Source organism: Chenopodium album, chromosome 7 (assembly GCF_948465745.1).
Source record: "Chenopodium album chromosome 7, dcCheAlbu1.1, whole genome shotgun sequence".
Lineage (NCBI taxonomy): Eukaryota > Viridiplantae > Streptophyta > Magnoliopsida > Caryophyllales > Amaranthaceae > Chenopodium > Chenopodium album.
Genome location: NC_137840.1, coordinates 29986846 through 30004826, shown reverse-complemented (window position 1 = coordinate 30004826; position 17981 = coordinate 29986846). Strand labels below are relative to the sequence as shown.

Sequence of the window (17981 nt, the reverse complement as noted above, 5' to 3'; positions counted from 1 at the left end):
GAGGTATTTTATTCCGAAAATGATTTTCTTCGATCCCGTGCTATTTTTCCTATAAATAGGGGTCGTATCTCCCTGTTTCAAATTAACAACAACCATATATCGCTTTCTCTCTCTAAAAGCTAGAAGCTTTCCTTCTCTTTCTATTCTTTTTCTAAACCTTCCCTCTCTCAAAATTCCTCACTCATTAGTTCTAGAAACACCTAGCTAAGTTCAAAGTTGCCTTCGCCCAAGACGTGAAAGGTTTAATATTTATGAGGGTCTGGTCCCTAATGTTGGGGTTTGGTGAGCCCGACTCACCGCTGAAACAAACCCAAAAACATGACCGCACTCGCAATAAATAAAACCATAAACATAATTATATTTATCACAAGATTAAGATAAGCTAATTACCTTTGACGCGTGCTTCGCTCCAAAATGAGCTCTTACTTGAAAGCTTCAAGTCCCTCTCACACGGAGACCTCCAACGAAGTCCACCCGCACCAACAAAACCGACTAGGTCCAATGTCTTGGGGTTAGCAAGACCCGACCAATAAAACCCGAGTAATTATATTGAGTTCAAAGGTTTTCACTAATTGTGATGCCTTTTTCAACTCTTACTCAAGCATCATTCCCAATGCCCATACTTGGGTATTTATAGGAAATGATGAGAGTATCATTTACCCTCCCATCAATGTGGGATAGTATGATTTTTCCATTTTATTTTAAAGCTAAAATAAAATTAATAATCAAGCTAGTAATAAATCAACAAGTGGCAAGCTCATGTGAGTGGTTAGGTGAGGACCACTTGGAGAAGGGGGGGACCAAACTTGCTCCCCACTCCCTCTCCCATAACCGGCCACCTCACTCCACACACACTCAAGGACCACAAGCCACATGGCACCCACCCTTGGGCACCAAGGCAGCCAAGGTGGATTGCCATGTGCTGCTGTTAGTGGCAGCCACGCCCAGCAAGCCCAGCAGGCCCAGCACTCGCATGCGGGCTGCCAGGCGCTGCTGGCCAGCAAGCCCAGCATGCTTGTGCGGGCTGCTGTTGGCCTTGTGCCTTGGCCAGCGCTGCTAGGCAGCAAGCAATGGCCTAGCCATGCTGCTGCTAGCTGTGGCGAGCTGGCGCGCCTAGCGTGCTAGCTGCTGCAGCTTGTTGCGGCATGGCTTACTAGCCATTGCGCGCACAAGGCTGCGCCTAGCATGCTAGCACGCACTAGGCAGCACCTAGCCTTGCGATGCTAGCATGGGTGCGCTAGCATGCACCAGCCAGCCTAGGCTCGGCTTAGTGCGCATGCTAGCCACCATGCTAGGCCATACGCCCTTAGCACTCGGTTTGCTTGGGCATTCCGATGCTAGGGGTATTTTGGTCTTTTGTTGATTTATTACTATTTCTCGTCTCGTCTTTCACTATTTTTCGACTCGACTTTTGACGCTCGGTTTCGACGCTCTAAGCTCGAATTTCCGACGTCTAAATAAATATTACTCGGTCGACTCATTAATTTCTTCCGAATTAATTCGTCGTTTCGGTTTGTTGAATGCTTGGGTGTGACCCGAAGGATTCAGTCAAGATTAAACTATAATATTAATTATTCATTAATATTACTTATTGGAAGCGGCCTCCACCCAGGCATTCCGATCACTTGACCTCACTGAATATATTAGCTTTCTAATAATTCTGAACCCACTAACGGAATAGTACACTTGTTCGAAGGACACCATTCTTTTCACCTAATACCCCCAAGCTTACCTTTTGCTCGTCCTTGAGCATAACAAAACCAAGGGAGAAATGATGAGCTTATTTAAACAAACAAAAAGAAGAGAAGAGACAAGAATTTACACTAACTCACTTTCGTAGGAATCACGGTCAATTTTAGAAACTAAAGACAAGCCATTTAAACCCCTAGATCACCCTAGAGGACGAGTTATGCTCTCGTAAAGATTTCCTAAGAGATTAACTTATAACTCTCGTAATAATACAAATAAGGCAAAGCAAGAAAAAGAAACAAAAGAAAAGGAAAGAAAACAATACAAATCTTCATGAAAGGACTTTTTGCAAATGTACAAGCATAAATGAATGCAAATCTTTCTAAACAAGTAAGGGGTTGCACGTTCTAAGATATCTAAGGTTGATTGAAACATAGGACATGCTAAGCATAGAGAACTAATGGAACGCGATTCACTTTCATCTCAAAAACATTTTAGCACATTCTCCCACTTAGCTTCAAATCTACTTTTAGTGAGCGTCTCTATAGTCCCTCGAAGGAACAAGAAAAACAAATAGATTTGAGGTTTCTCGACATCTTGACTTTGCATCCCCTTTCCTTAGGCTTTAACTCATAATTCCCTCCCTCGATATGTGACTCAACCTCTAGGTCAAAAGGTCTTTCCCAATGATTGTAACGTAAGGGCAAAAGGCTGAGGGTAGGCTAAAATTTAAAAATTTGGTGGTATCCCTAATAGTGAAGCAAAGAACGGGCCCTTTCTTAGAATCACAATCAAGTATTCACCAAACAAAAACAAACTAGCACCCCCAAGCTTATTCAAAGCTATACTCACAAATATATATACATAAAGCATAAACTCTTCTCCCCCAAGCTTAAATGAAGCATTGTCCTCAATGCTTAGAAAGGGAAAATAATTCACATCAAAATATTTTTGATTTTTCTCATTTTCACTTTTTTTTTTTTTTTCATTTTTTCAAAGCAATTGTCCTCGCCTATTTTAACTATGGACGACTCTTACAATTTTGCATTTATTATGTCCTTGCCTTTTTAACTTTGGACGCCTTTTTCCATTAATCAATTGCCATTATTCACAAAATATTCACAAAACACAAGCTTGCTTACAAAAGGAACCAATATCCATACTCATATACCACAATTTCCAATGAAAGAGATCATTCGCTTCACAAAAACCAAAAATGGGAACAAAATGAAATAAAAGGCTCAAAATTCTAAAGATGTGGCTTGAAAAGAAGGGTAAAGGCTCAAATGGTTAGCAAAAAGGAAAATGTAAACCCAATGAACTAAAAATAAAGAACGTTATCCTATAAAAGAAGAATTACCACCCCGAAAAGATGCCTTTGTCCTCCCTAGATGGTTCGGTCTCGTGTTTGAGAATTATGAGTCAAGATTCAAGATTAGGTTCGCAATAGTCAAGGATCCATGCCGCTCATGCAAGATACGGAGAAGGCTAGAAAACCATGAAACCTCACAAGTTTGTGGCAAAAACTCACTAAAAGCTTCAAATTCACCAAAAGGGAGCAATTGCAAATTTTCAAAAACAAATAGAATCCGGCTTCAAGGTTCCAATAGTTCTAAACGACTACCTTAGCATACTGTATCCTAGAATCAACCAAACATACTCTCAAACCGTGCACACCATTACCATTTAAGAAGATAAGCGTTCAACTATACAAGTCCAAATGTATTATGTCCAAAGCAAGAACAAAAGAAAACACAATGCAAATTTACCTTAATAGAAACAAAAATCTTTTTGGAGCTTTTCTAGATATAGAACATGGAAATGCATATACAAAGGTGCATAACTTATATGAATCAACATCCCATCAAACATGATTGAATACCCTCCCCCAAGCTTGAATGAGACAATACACTCAAACATAAGTCATAGAAACCATGGGAGGGGAAAACAAGGAGATCAATCCAACAAACCAACATATATCCAACAAGTCATCATCCACTTGAGAAAGAGCAAGGAAGGATATTACCGGATATTAGTTGGGTGTAAATACCCACAAATGACCCAATTAAACCTTTTAAAGCTAATTTCCTCAAGAATTGAACCGTGCCTTCCATATGCTAGCAAAAATAGGAGTCAAACTTCCTTGATTCTTGATCCAAATTGAAGCACCAAAGTATATCAAGTCATGTACCAAGCAAAAGGCACACAAACATTACCATGAGAGAAAATCTATTCCTAAAAAAAATAAAAGCAATAAAACACGAGTTACATCCCGAGAAAGGCTTGCTTAAGGTCCAAGCTTGAACGCTCTAGTAAATTAGTATTGTAACGAACGCAAGAGCTTGTCAAATGCACTACTACACATTTCATAGAAATTAAGTGTGCACATGACAAAAAGAAGGCATGCAACATGCTTAGTGCACACCAATGAGGAGAGAGATTCCAAGAGAAAGAAAAAGAATCAAAAGAAAATTCAACAAAATAAGAAAAGGAAAAAGAAAAAGAAGAAGAAGGCAAACTCTCCTCACAATATTTTTGGGTGGCAACATCACCCTTTTCCTCAATTGGGGACAAATGAGACACATACAAATCATCATAGACGAGGGGGTCCCCAATAGGCTCAATGACAAAAGAAGGGAGGGAAATAGGAGTGTAAGGGATACAGTTGAATCTTCTTGAAAAAGGGGTATGAGAAAAGGGAAAAGGGGTAGCTACTCTCTCACCATAAGGTCTCACATCGCCAATGAGGACATAAAAATCAATCATAGAATCTTCAAAAGAAGAACACTCATGATCTCCATCCCCCTCAAACATCCAACTTCTAAGAGGAACAACATAATCTTCTCCACCACATTCATGCACAACAACTCCCTCAACTTCCTTAAAGCCCAAAGTCTCAAAACCATGCATGAATGGATGCAGATTCATTTCAAAATCATCTCTCTCCCATGAAGCATTCTCAATGAACTTACTTAAAAGGCTATGGGTATTCCTTTGACACTCAATAAACACATTGGACATAACCTCAAACAAGTCCAAATACTCATAGATAGAAGAGTCACATACATACACTTGAGACTCATCACAATCAACAAAGGAAGAGAAGTCTAGATTCAAAATATCATCAAAATCATCATCACTCTCAACTCCCTTTCCTTCACTCCTATGCTCAACAATAGGATCCTCACACACTCTTGGTTGCTCGTGAACATCATTATCATCATTCTCAACACACACATATTGGAGTTTTTACAAGCAAGCGTCAAGAGTGATATTTGGCGTTCTAGCTCTTCACCAATCCTTCTTCTCTCCTCCATTAGAGCTTTCCAGTTAGCAATATGAGATTTAAAAGGTGTAGAAGATTGAGGCCCAACAAGAGAAGGAGAAGTACAACCAAGATTGGAAGAATCAACATTAAAATCATGAGCATATACATCACATTGGGGAGTGGGGGCACAATAAAACATGTGAGATTTGTTAACTTGGGCATGCGCCTCATTATCATGAACAAAAGAGGAAATAGAATTGGAAGCATTTGTTCTAGGTTCAACTATGGGATCATGTGACACATCATGGGAAATCATGCTAGAATTAGAAGAATAAACACATTGCACATCAAAATTAGAAGCATGATTACCCCCATTATAAACTTCCCAAGCAAACCAAACATAGAATTCCCAAGCCTCATTAATAGAAAATTCTCTAAATCTACCATTATGCATTCCTTCAACTATGTCCCTAGTTTACTCATTCAAACCAAAATAACAAATCTCACAAGCCTCGCAAAGACTACAACGATTATAGTCAAGAAATCCCTCAAGTCTATTGAAATATTCACAAAAAGGCTCATTGTCATATTGAGGAAATGAGAAACATGCCATTTTTTTTACAAAACAAACAAAAATCAAATGGAAGAAAAGCATAAACAAACACCTAGACTCAAGCAATCAAAAACACTCAAACATAGACACCGTTCCCCGGCAAGGGCGCCATTCTGTTGAGGGTTGGAACTAGGTCGTTGAAACTAATCCTCCCTCGGTCAAACTAAATTTATAAACACTTAACCAACCTAAATACTAGTATAGAGGCAAGTCAAGGGTCGAACCCAAAGGAACGGTAATGTTCAATCACTCTCAATTATGCGCCTAAGCTAGGTCGAAATCTAAGGATAGAAGGTAAACACTAACCAACTAACAAAACGAAGAACCAAACAAATAAAACACTAGGAACGGGGATCAACAAATAATCATGACAATTGTAGCAACTCGGGAACAATATAAAAATCAATGGTCGCGAAGACTAATGGTAAGAGCAATCAAAAGAGCTCGACAAGCTATCTCCTAGAGGTTTAACTCGCCAACTACGAGACACACTGTAGACACTCATTTGTGTCTCCCCAAAACCAAACCCAGTGATGAATACCTTTCGCGTCGAATCATAATCGAATAAAGTGAAAATGTTAAAAGTCTAGTGTTGCGGTTAGTTTTTATAATTTTTTTTTTTCTGTTTTCGAAAACCTACTCTATTTTATGAAAATAGCCCATCCAGTTCAGTTTGGTCAATGGGGTCCAATAATGGTGTAGTTGGATGTGGCTCGAAAAGAGCTTTTCAACGATATATTATAAGTCCAATTCCGATGAATAATGAGGAAGTTATAGCCAAAATACTAAACTGGGCCCGGTTTGGTTCTTATATGCGGCCCAATGATTTAGAGGATGACCTATTGATGAGGGTTATTTATGACGCTCAAAAGAATAAGATTTAGGTCCTTTTTCTATATTTTCTTAGTTTTCCTTGGTTTTCCATTGAAATAACTTATTTTGGGTTTTGATTAGTTTTTCATGATTTTAGTCCTTATTTAATAGTTTTGGTTTTATTTCTTTTATTTTTACTTTATTTATTTCTATTTTATTTATTTTATTTTATTTGTCTCTTATGTCTCCCTCATGTTCGGTTATTCGTGTAGGCGATTGCTCAATACAAGACTCGATTCAAATTGACATATTCGGAGTTCCGATATTCAAGCTTGATGTCCAAACCACTCCTTTAATTGCAATCACCAACAACTATTATTCAGCAAGCTACGCCACCACATCACCAATTCACGCAGCAGCATAGGTAGCCACGGACGCGGGTCATCAAGCCGCGGGCGCGGGCTTGATTGCACCAAAGCATCCAAACACAGGCAGTAAGTCACCGCGGTCTGGCCGCGGGCTCACCGCGGGCGCGGCTTTCGTGCCCTGTTCCGGCCAGCAACTCTCCTGTTCCAGCCGCTTCCCCTGCTCCCGCATTTATCACACCTTTTCACCTCCAACACCAGCCGAAATAACTACCACTTTTCACCTCCAATTTCCCGCAACATCAAACACCCAAGTAGCAGCCGCAACCAGCCACCACAACTCACCAAATAATGCGCAACACTAGTCGTATCAACAACCCACCTTCTACCTCCGCGACCCGCAACAGTAGCCACCTTTCTCCACCGCAATAACCGCACCAGCCAGCACTAATTACTCCGACAAAATCACCACCTTTCGCACTTCAAATTGCTCGATTAATTTGATGATCAAAGGGGTTGTGATGCGCATGATTGGTGGAGTGAAAAGCAGGGGATAATTTTTCAAATAAAGTGCCGCAACATCGAGTCCACTGACTTCTTAGAATTATATTTCGTTTTCCTTTCTTTTTAATTAATCTTTTAATTTTCTTTTAATTTTCTATTTTCCTTTATACTTTTATTTTGTTTTCTTATTTTATTTTCATTTCTATTTCCTTTCCTTTTATTTTCTTTTCTTTTTTATTTTCTCTTAACCTTGTATTTATAAATACCCATTTTAGGGTAGAATTAGAATTACAATTAGAATTAGACCACATATTTCTTAGCTTAGTTGAGAGCTTCTCTATCTAGATTTAGGGTTAGTTTTAGGAGTAGATTTTAGAGAGAGAAAGTGAGGAATTTCAATGGTTATTTGAGAGGTTGAAGATTCAAGATGACAATTGTATTGAAGATCTCCATTATAAATCAAAGAAGATTTCTCACTCTCTTTCCTCTTTATTGCTTTATTCAATTTCATGTTTGTTTGGTTTAATTTTGATGTTTGATTCTTGATAGTGTAATTATTCTTGATATATTGTTGGTTTTTGATTTCTTTAGTTGATTGTTGATAGATGATGATATTTGAGTAGTTGTTGGCTAGGAATTAAGTGAAACTTGTACGATTTATTAATTGTGATTAATTTGGGAATTGTGTTGATTGATTGTTGATATTAAAGTGATTAATGAAGGTTTGCATGTGTGTAATTCGATTAGGCCTTGAGAATTATGCTAGATTGCAATGTAAGTGCTAATGAAACGAACAATTGATTTAGGAATTGCAATTATCGATTGGTTTTGGTTGTGATTCTCTTGGTTTGTTATTCATAGTGAACCCTAGCTCAACAATTACGAGATAGCTCTTATCATTAGTCTTCACAACCTTTGATTGGCATGCTCTTCCCAAGTTGTTGCAATTGACATGATTACTTGTTGATCCCCGTTCCTAGGGTTTTATTAGTTTGGTTACTCGTTTCGTTAGTTGTTAGTATTCTCTCTTACCTTCGTCTTGTTAGGGTTTGGTGAGTCCGACTCACCGCGGAAACAAACCCCGACCCAAGGAACCGCTCGCAATAATTAAAATCATAAAGCATATATAAATAAACACAAATAAAAGATAACGAATCTTACCCTCGAAGCGAGCTTCGCCCAAAAACCGGGGCTCTTACTTGAAAGCTACGAGCACGTCAAGCGCCGCGCCTCCGACGCTATCCACCCACAAAAAGGCTAACACAACTTTAAGGTCTACTACCTGGGGGTTAGCGAGGTCCGACCAAAACCCGAGTGTTATATGAGTTTAAGAGTTTTTCCAATATTATGGAATGCTCTATTTAACTCCCACTCAAGCAAAGCATTCTCAAGCCATGCCATGACTATTTATAAGGAAGTATGCCTTGTGAATTTCACTCATCTTTCAATGTGGGACTTTTCACAAAAAGATCCCACATGGAAAGATTGGTGAATTCAACCCTTAGTTAAATAAACAAAGGAACAAGTAACAAGTGTCACATGGTTAGGTGTGGACCACTTTCTCACTTGGTCCCCAAGGCATTTCACATGCAATGTGAACTAACCATGTGTCACCCAACCTTGAGCCCTAAGTTGGGTTCGGTTGGCCCATTTTATTTTGGCCCGTGTCCATGACCCATTAACCCGGGTCCACGACCATTGCCACATGTGTCGCCACCGTGGCGCGCCGCCACCATGGCGCTGCCACGTGGCACGCTGCCGACGTGGCACGCTGCCACTAGGTGGCTGCCAATGTGGCGGCTGCCAACGTGGCTGCTGCCACTTGGCGGCTGCCAACGTGGCTGCTTCCACTTGGCGGCTGCCAACATGGCTGCCATGTGTGTTGCCACGTGTGCTGCCACATGGCGTTTTGCCATGTGTGCTGCCACATGGCATGCTCCTATTGGGCATGCATTCCTAGCCTTTTGCGTGGCTAGGATTTTACTTGTTACTTCATGCATTTTCCCGTCTCGCCAAATCCTAAATTTTGGCTTGACATTTGAGATTCTCCGACGCTCGGTTTCGACGCTCCAAGCTCGAAATTCCGACGTCTAAATGTTTAACACTAGGGCGACGAATTAATTTCTTCCGAATTAATTCGTCGAGTTGGTTCGTATATTTTGCTTGGGTGTGACCCGAAGGGTTCAGTCAAGATTAAGCTGTAATATTAATTATATTAATATTACTGATTGGAAGCGGCCTCCACCCAGGCATTCCGATCACTTGACCTTGCTGAATATATTAGCTTTCTAATAATTCTGAACCCGCTATCAGAATAATACACTTGTTCGAAGGACACCATTCCTTTCAATCTCCCACTTGTCCTTCCGAACAAGTGTGCATTTAGTGTATAGCCCTTATCCTATGTCTCTTCATGTCTCTTCATGAACTACAGAGTAAGATTACTAGTCATCTCTGTTTCGTCCAGAAGTGTTTCTCGAAATCCGAGTTTGACTGTCAATAAGCAGATGATTTCTAAAATCCATCTGAGCACGGCCATGCATTTTTCACAGTCTCGCTCTTCGAGAGGCCTTGTAAACAACAAGACATGTTCCCTATTTTTAGTAGGGGGACATTTCCAGTCTTGTAATGTAGCTTCTCTTACTAAGAGGACTCACCCGCCTGATATCTGTCTTTATATTCCCCAGTTACGGCAGACGTTTGGCGGATACCAAAGCGGACCAGTACTCAAACAAGAGATCTCCCACTACTCATGGTCAAAGGAAAAGAGTTCCGATAGTAATAATGAGAAAATACTTATGACGATTTTAAATCTCTTAAAGTATCCTCATAGGTCGATCCAGTATGGTTCTAAACCAATACCTGTGCAAATGATTTATATCCTCATAACACAAGAAACGGTGCTACAAATCATACTACACACTAATCTCTGATGGTCATCAATCGTCCACAAAATATGACCTTGATTAGGGATAATTTTCGATTAAAATATTCAATGTTCACTTAATAGGTGTTTCTTTATCCAAGCCATTGACTTGATACCCTATTTTGAATATTTATTAAAATCGAATGGACTCATTATTTAATTCTAAACCACAATTAAATAGTTTTGTGGAATATTTAGAAATATTTTATTCCACTATGAAACTTCACAATGTTTCATCTTATGATAAATGGTTTTTCCCTAATGTTTAAAGAGTAATACTCTTCATAAAACATTCATAGAAATCACACCCATATTTGATATGCTTGATTTCTTTCATGCAATTATGAATGTTGTCGTTCACTTATTGCATAGGTTTAGTTATAATTACTTTGCAAACCTTAGCATCTTCATTATCCACCATTTCCATAATAAGATGATAAAATTTTGAGAGTGTTAATGGATTACATGTGATTCAGGATTTATTGTCCAAGCAATGGCTCCCACTCATTTTCATGATTTGAGACCTTCTACTTGACAACCTACAATCATTAATGTTCAACAACGAACCTTTCCATTTAACATCTATCTTATTATTGCCTTTAAGGCAACAATATTCTCAACATATATTTTAGTAGACTCCCCGATGATGCCTTGCTTGGGTTTTACTCCAAGAGACTCACAACGATTTGGGATACCCTAATCACTTGTGATCATGGAAATTTTCCTTAAATTCCCGCACATTATACATGGATGCACATCCATGTTACCATTCTCAAGCCACGACACTACTTGCCTCGTGCTTATAAATGGCTTCCTTGCTAAGGATCTAATCCTTGTTAAGGTTTGTGCTTGCAACATCAAAACTCAAATTATATTTGTTTCCATGCGTCAAGAACTCATCCAACTACTTATCTAAGTTCTTTGGATGTTCTTGACTATAATCTAATGATCTAATACTTAGATTAATGTCGATTGGTATTATATACGTACTTCACATGCTCTAAGCATGTAAGTCATCTGACGATTCCATATCATAGCCTTACATGATGGATTTAATTCTAGAATGATTCTCAATTTTATTCCATTCATGTGACATTTAGCTCATACAGTTACACTGAGTGACAGGGTAAAGTCGTATCCCCTAATCAAAAATAAATACCTAAATCACTAACTAAGGTAGATAGGGAAGTAGGGTCGATCTCCACAGGGAAACAAGTCTTTTTACTTCCAATTAATTATTATAATCTAAATTATTTAAGTAACCAATATTTATAATTAAGTATGAGACTAAACTACAAAGGAATAAGAGTAGGGAGAAAACAATATATAAAGGGATCTAGGGTATAGGTTCACCAATAAATAATACTCCAGGGTAAAACATAGTAATCAATCATTGACATTGCATAAATAACATGATTAACAGGCTCTCGCAATTTATTAATCAACATAGATCTAACAGGCTCTCGCAATTTACTAGCTCTAAGTCCTCATTGAAAATAGCCTTTAATATCAAATTAACATCTGCTCGATTCATCAATTTAATATTGCTATACTTTTACAAGCCGCAATTGTAAAACATTAAAACAATCCAATAAGAAATTATCATGTAATACCAATAATCAATAACAGTCAATCATCAATGCATCAATTAACCAGATTGTAAAGGGCTCACGCTACTTATTACAATCACACAATTAATTTATCGGTATTAAATCTCATCTCTCGATATCTTGACTTAACCATTTATAAATTAACTTGCCTATTGAAATTAGACCTAAACATTAATCCTCATCTCTCGATTCTTGAATCAATATTGTCAAACTCATGCATAAAAGATCGGCCTAATCTAGTCACAGAGCATTAAATCAATCAATAGGAAATTAATCTAGCATTGATAATCAACATCAATAATTTACCCCTTCATATTATTTATTAGATCCCCATAAACCCTAGAAATTAAACTACTCACACATATTAAAAACTAAACTAATCAAAATAATAAAATAACTCATGATCAAAGGAATAAAATAAATAACTAAGATTAAGGAAAGAGAAATCGTTACCAAAATAAATCTGGAATTAAAAGAAAGAATTAAGAACAAAGGTTTAGAGAGAGTTTAAGAGAGAGAAAACTAAGTAGAGAGAGAAAGTCTAAGAGGGAGGAGATAAGGGAAGAAGAGAGATGATAAAAAACGTATTACGGAGGAGTATTTATATTCCGTACAAAAATCCTACGCTAAAACAAATTAAAACTATGTTAATCATCTACTAAGAAAACACGCGCCCGATCGGGCGAAGGGCCGCCCGATCGGGCCCGCCTTTTTCACAACGCCTATACTGATGTGCCGCGCCCGATCGAGCCTACGCTCACCCGATCGGGCCCGGTCTTCTTCTTCGAGGCTTGGACTTCGATTGGGCTAGATTTCTCGGCCCAATCCATATTTCCTCTTGGGTCTCGAATACATGGTCCAAATGTCCCGTGATCCCAATTACCGAGCCCTTAATCACCGGCTCTCACCGATCTTGGGCTCCAAAAGTGGTCGTGTCCTTCTAGCTTCCGTAGTCGATCCAATAAAGCCCGGGAAAATGCTCCAAGAGTGCAATTTCCTGTAAAATACAACTAAAACTACGAAAACACTAGAACACACAAATTAGTAATAAAAGTGGCCCGAAGGAGCCAAAAACACTACTAATAACGACCAAGGGACGGGGGTAAAACACTATATAAAATGGACATATCAAACTCCCCCAAGCCAAACCTTTGCTTGTCCCTAAGCAAAGAGCTCATCAATGAACATATAAAACATACTTCACCCCAATAGTCAAATCAATAACCAACAACTCAAGGCAAATCTAATGAACACGCTTCAACATCAATCAATCTTATTCATCTAATCACCCTTCCTCCCCAACAATTGTCAAGTAGAGCAAACCACAAGAGCATATAGAATTCAAGACTAGTGCTCACACACTCAACTCTCATTTATGTGGCGAGTAAAGAATGTACTCGATCGCTCTCCAACCAACCCCTTTATGTGAACAATGCCCTCCCAACTCACACTCTCGTGTGTATAAGAACAATGTAAGCTCAACCTACTAGTCGACTCGAAATATGTCAAATCATAACTTGCATTGATAAACAACACTTTCACATTCATACAACTCTATGCACAAAGGTCAGAAGGTCTTTAAAGCTTGTAATGTAAGGCTAGGGAAAAGGGTAGGATGAATTTGGGCATAAGTGAGAGCAAAGCTATGCTTAAAGGAGCCATATCCTAATAAAACCCATGATCAAAATAAATAATGATCATACATCTCCTACATAACCAACTCTAACATCAACCAAATATACTCCAATCATAATAAATAATCCCAACACTTACAATTCCACTCATAAGATATAATAATGGAGCAATAGAGTGAATAAACAAACTTATTTTCCAAACTTGAATTTTTTTTCATTGAGGCTCAATTTTTTTCTTTTAATATCATGCTTTATTTTTTCAAGAAAATATAACTCTCAAACTCATCAAAAATAAGCATGAATAACAACAAAACAACTTCTCAAATCCCACCCAAATTGTGCTGATAATAAGCACACTACAAACTCCCTCACTAATAGCTCCCCCAAGCCAAGCTTGGGACTAGTAACCAATGGGGCAAAATAGGCTTGTAATGTGGCTAATAAACAACAAAAGGGTCAAGGCAACAACATGGGCAGCAAAAAGGGAACAAATGTATCTACAATCATCTGGAGGCTACCTAAAAGAACAAACGTCTTCGTCCTCCACAATGTGCATAATAATGAATCATATAAATATTACTAGTAGTTGCAAACCAATACTCAAATTCATTGACATACCAGGAACTATAGAACTATCACACATTTCCTAACCAAATCAACTAGTCAAGCACTATATTCACAAATAGTTGGACAAAATTGACGCATGTTTAGGATTCCAAACAATTAAACTTCAAATCATGACCAACAAATCCACAATGCTCATTATCAATAACCAAGAATCAAAACAATATTTTTTTTCAAGTTCGGGGCACAGGGAAGTATGATTTACAATTCATTGGAACAAAACTAACCTAAGAAAGTAATAAAATCTATACTAAAAAAAAAAATAAAAATAAATAAAAGAGGAGAGAGAGTGAAAGATGTACCATATGAACACGAGAACCTCCCCCCAAGCTAAATCAGACAATGTCCTCATTGTCTTAAAGGGAAGCTAGTAGTCAAGGTGACTACTCTTCATCATCACCACATCAATGTCACCAAAGCCTCGAGGATTGCAATGCATCTCTTTGGAACAAAATTGGGCAAGAAAGAAACAAAGTGTTAGTGGGAAACAGTTCAAATTTGAGTCAGGTGCACTATTTTGATCATAACTTTTGATATATAAATGATAATACAGTGATTCCAATTGCATTGGAAACAAGACTTGAAGAGATTTCCAACAACAGGTCACACGCAAAAATCGGATAAGAAACGCAAAAGTTATGGCCTGTCGAAGTTGACTAAGTTTGCTGACGCGTACGCGCGCCCGATCGGGCGAGCTCTGCCCGATATATCTTTTCCTTCATTCGATTTGCGCCCGATCGGGCAACCTCGCCCGATCGGGCGAAATTTGCTCGAGTTTTCGACTGCACTAGCGCGCCCGATCGGGCGACTCTGCCCGATCGGGCTAATTAAGGCTCGATTCCAGCTCTCTTCTCGCGCCCGATCGGGCGGACTTCGCCCGGTCGGGCGAATTTTAAGCCAAAATTCTTCCCTTCTCGCGCCCGGTCGGGCGAGGCTTGCCCGATCGGGCGGACAATTAAGTCCGTAAACGTCAAGTTTCGCGCCCGGTCGGGCGCCTCTCGCCCGGTCGGGCGAAATTTCTTTATTTTTGAACCATGCTCTCGCGCCCGGTCGGGCGAGCTTCGCCCGGTCGGGCCCGAGACTAAATCGGGGAATGCTAATTTTCTTCTGTTCTCAAAAAGTTGTCTAACTCTTTTCCTTCAAACCTGTACAAACACTCATAAAACTCATTAAATTCCCTCATCTCTCCTCACATAAGAAAACGAAAAGAAAAACTAGTCTAAAAAGCATTAAAAATACGGGTTGCCTCCCGCAAAGCGCTGGTTTATCTAGGTCCCGCACGACCTTCTTACCAAGTACAATTCCTAGGACCCTTGGCCTAACGCTTGATCGGGTGGTTTCTCACCCGGTCTAGCGATGTTTAGGCTACGATGCGGCTTCCTGACATAACCTGTGGGACGCCAAGTTGCCTTATCTGGTGGATCCTCCTTGACTTGGAATGGGGGATCTTCAATGCTACGCACTAAAAACCCTTCTTCGATCGAATGTTGCTTCAAATTGTCATTGCGTTCAACACTTGCAACTCGATCTGGCGGAACACTTACTGTAGGCTCGGGTCGCACAACAGGCTCGATCGGTTCCACTTGGTCATCCTCGAAACCAAGACCAACATTGTAGAGTGCTCTTTCTCTTGCATCGACTTCCTTCTGCCATTTGTCTATCTCATCTGAAAGGGATGCAACACAAGATACTGCCTCCAAGGGATCTTTTTCAAGAGCTTGGGGCTTGTTAGAATAATTTACAGCCACATTAACACTGAAACATTTCTCCTCAGTCATGGAGCTTTTGGGGGCATTATTCAGATTAAAAACAACTTTATCGTCCCCTACTGATAGTGTTAACTTACCACTTCTAACATCTATGACTGCTCCTGTATTGTTAAGGAATGGTCTACCCAAAATAATTGGGGTTTGCATATCTTCAGCCATATCAAGAACAACAAAATCCACAGGTATATAAAATTTACCTACTCTGACGGGAACATCCTCTAAAACACCTAGGGGGTATTTGAAAGAACGGTCGGCCATTTGCAGAGTTATATTGGTAGCTTTTAATTTACCCATATTCAACTTAGAACACACAGATAATGGCATGACGCTAACACTAGCACCCAAATCACATAATGCATTATCAATCAAGAGATTGCCAATATGACAAGGGATAGAGAAACTACCCGGATCTTTTAATTTAGGTGGAGACTTATTTTGAAGTACGGCACTACACTCTGCAGTGAAAGCTACTGTCTCTACCTCACTAATAGACCTTTTTCTCGTCAAAATTTCTTTCATAAATTTTGCATACGAGGGGATTTGTGTGATCAATTCAGTAAAGGGAACTGTTACCTTCAAATCTTTAACCACCTCCAGGAACTTACCAAACTGCTTATCCAAGTTTGTCTTCAATTGACGATTGGGGAAAGGAAGTTTGATGATTGGATTTTGAGCATTCTTATTCTTGTCTGGAGTAGCCACCATCTCTGGAGTTTTACCCTGCAATGTAGAATTAGATATGTTAGTATTATCCTTTAGCCCTACGGGGCTATCAACTACATTGTTTGGTTTAATGGAATCAAGATTAGCAGTATTTAATAAAATAGGTTCATCAACTCTGGGCATAGAGGGCCCTTCATAGTTTGAACCACTCCTTAGAGTAATTGCAAATGCTTGATCCGTAGGCCTAGTTGGCTGTGCCGGCAAGGCTCCCTGTTGGCGTGCTTGTAGAGTAGCGGAGAGTTGCGCAATTTGATTATCTACAATTTTATTATGCGCTAGAATTTGATCAATTGTCGCATCCCTGCTCTCCATGTGCTTTTGCATATTGACCAACATTGCTCTAATTTCCCCCAAAGAAGGGTCGGAAGATGAGGGGGGTTGTTGTGGGTGATTCTTCTGGCTAGCATTGGGATGATAATATTTCTGCTGCTGTTGCTGTGGCACCTGTGGTTCTTGTGGTGGTGGATTTTGAATATTAGTGCTCCGGTAGGAAAGGTATGGATGATTCCGATATCCAGGATTGTAAGTGTTGGAGTATGGGTTATTCTGCCTATAAGCTTGGAAGGCATTAACTTGCTCCACGGAACTCCTGCAATCCTGCTCCCAATGACCTACAATACCACAGTTTTCACAGAAAGCCTCATTAGAATTATTATTAATCGCAGAAACATTAGCTACATTAGCAGTGCTCAGATTATCTAATTTTTGGCAAATAGAGGTCAGTTGAGCTTGCAAAAAGGATACAGAGTCGACACTATGTTTCCCCTTATTAGCAAATCCTCTGGGATTCCCATATTGGGAATTGTGTATCGCCATATCTTCAATAACCTGACCTGCATCATCAACATCAAGATTCATAAATCTCCCACTAGCTGCAGAGTCTAAAATTATTCTAGAAGAATTTCCAATGCCGTTATAAAAGGCTTGGATTAACTGCCATTGTGCTAAATTATGGTGAGGGCATTCTCTTTGTAAGTCCTTAAACCTCTCCCAAGCCTCATATAAAGACTCATCGGCTTCTTGGGCAAAGTTCTGAATCGCACTTCGTAGTACTGCTGTTCTCTCTGCAGGATAATACTTGTTATAGAAATTCAAAACAAGAGTTTCCCAGTCAGTTATACCAAGTGTAGTTCTATTCAAGCCATTAAACCACAATTTAGCTTTTCCAGTTAAAGAGAAGGGAAAAAGAATCTCCCTGATTTGGTCTTGAGTGACCCCGGCTTGCCTGATGGTGTTGCAATATTGACAATAGTCGGCAATGTGAAGATTCGGGTCTTCACCCTTGGCTCCACTGAATTGCTTCCTCTCTATCATCGTTATAAATTGAGGTTTAATTTCAAATTGAACCCCATCAAGAGCCGGAGTAGGGGTGAGATGTGGAAAATCCGTAAGCTTTGGTTGTGAATAATCACTAAGCTTCTTTGGAGCCGCCATCTCTGATTC

At 39.4% G+C, this 17981-nt stretch overlaps 1 non-coding gene across 1 annotated transcript; it reads left to right on the top strand.

Annotated features, from left to right (window-relative positions):
* Window positions 1-17484: 17484 nt before the first annotated feature.
* LOC145641140 (small nucleolar RNA R71) lies at window positions 17485-17591 on the top strand. Its single transcript, XR_014115206.1, has one exon. It is a non-coding gene; the product is annotated as a small nucleolar RNA R71 (small nucleolar RNA).
* Window positions 17592-17981: the final 390 nt, after the last annotated feature.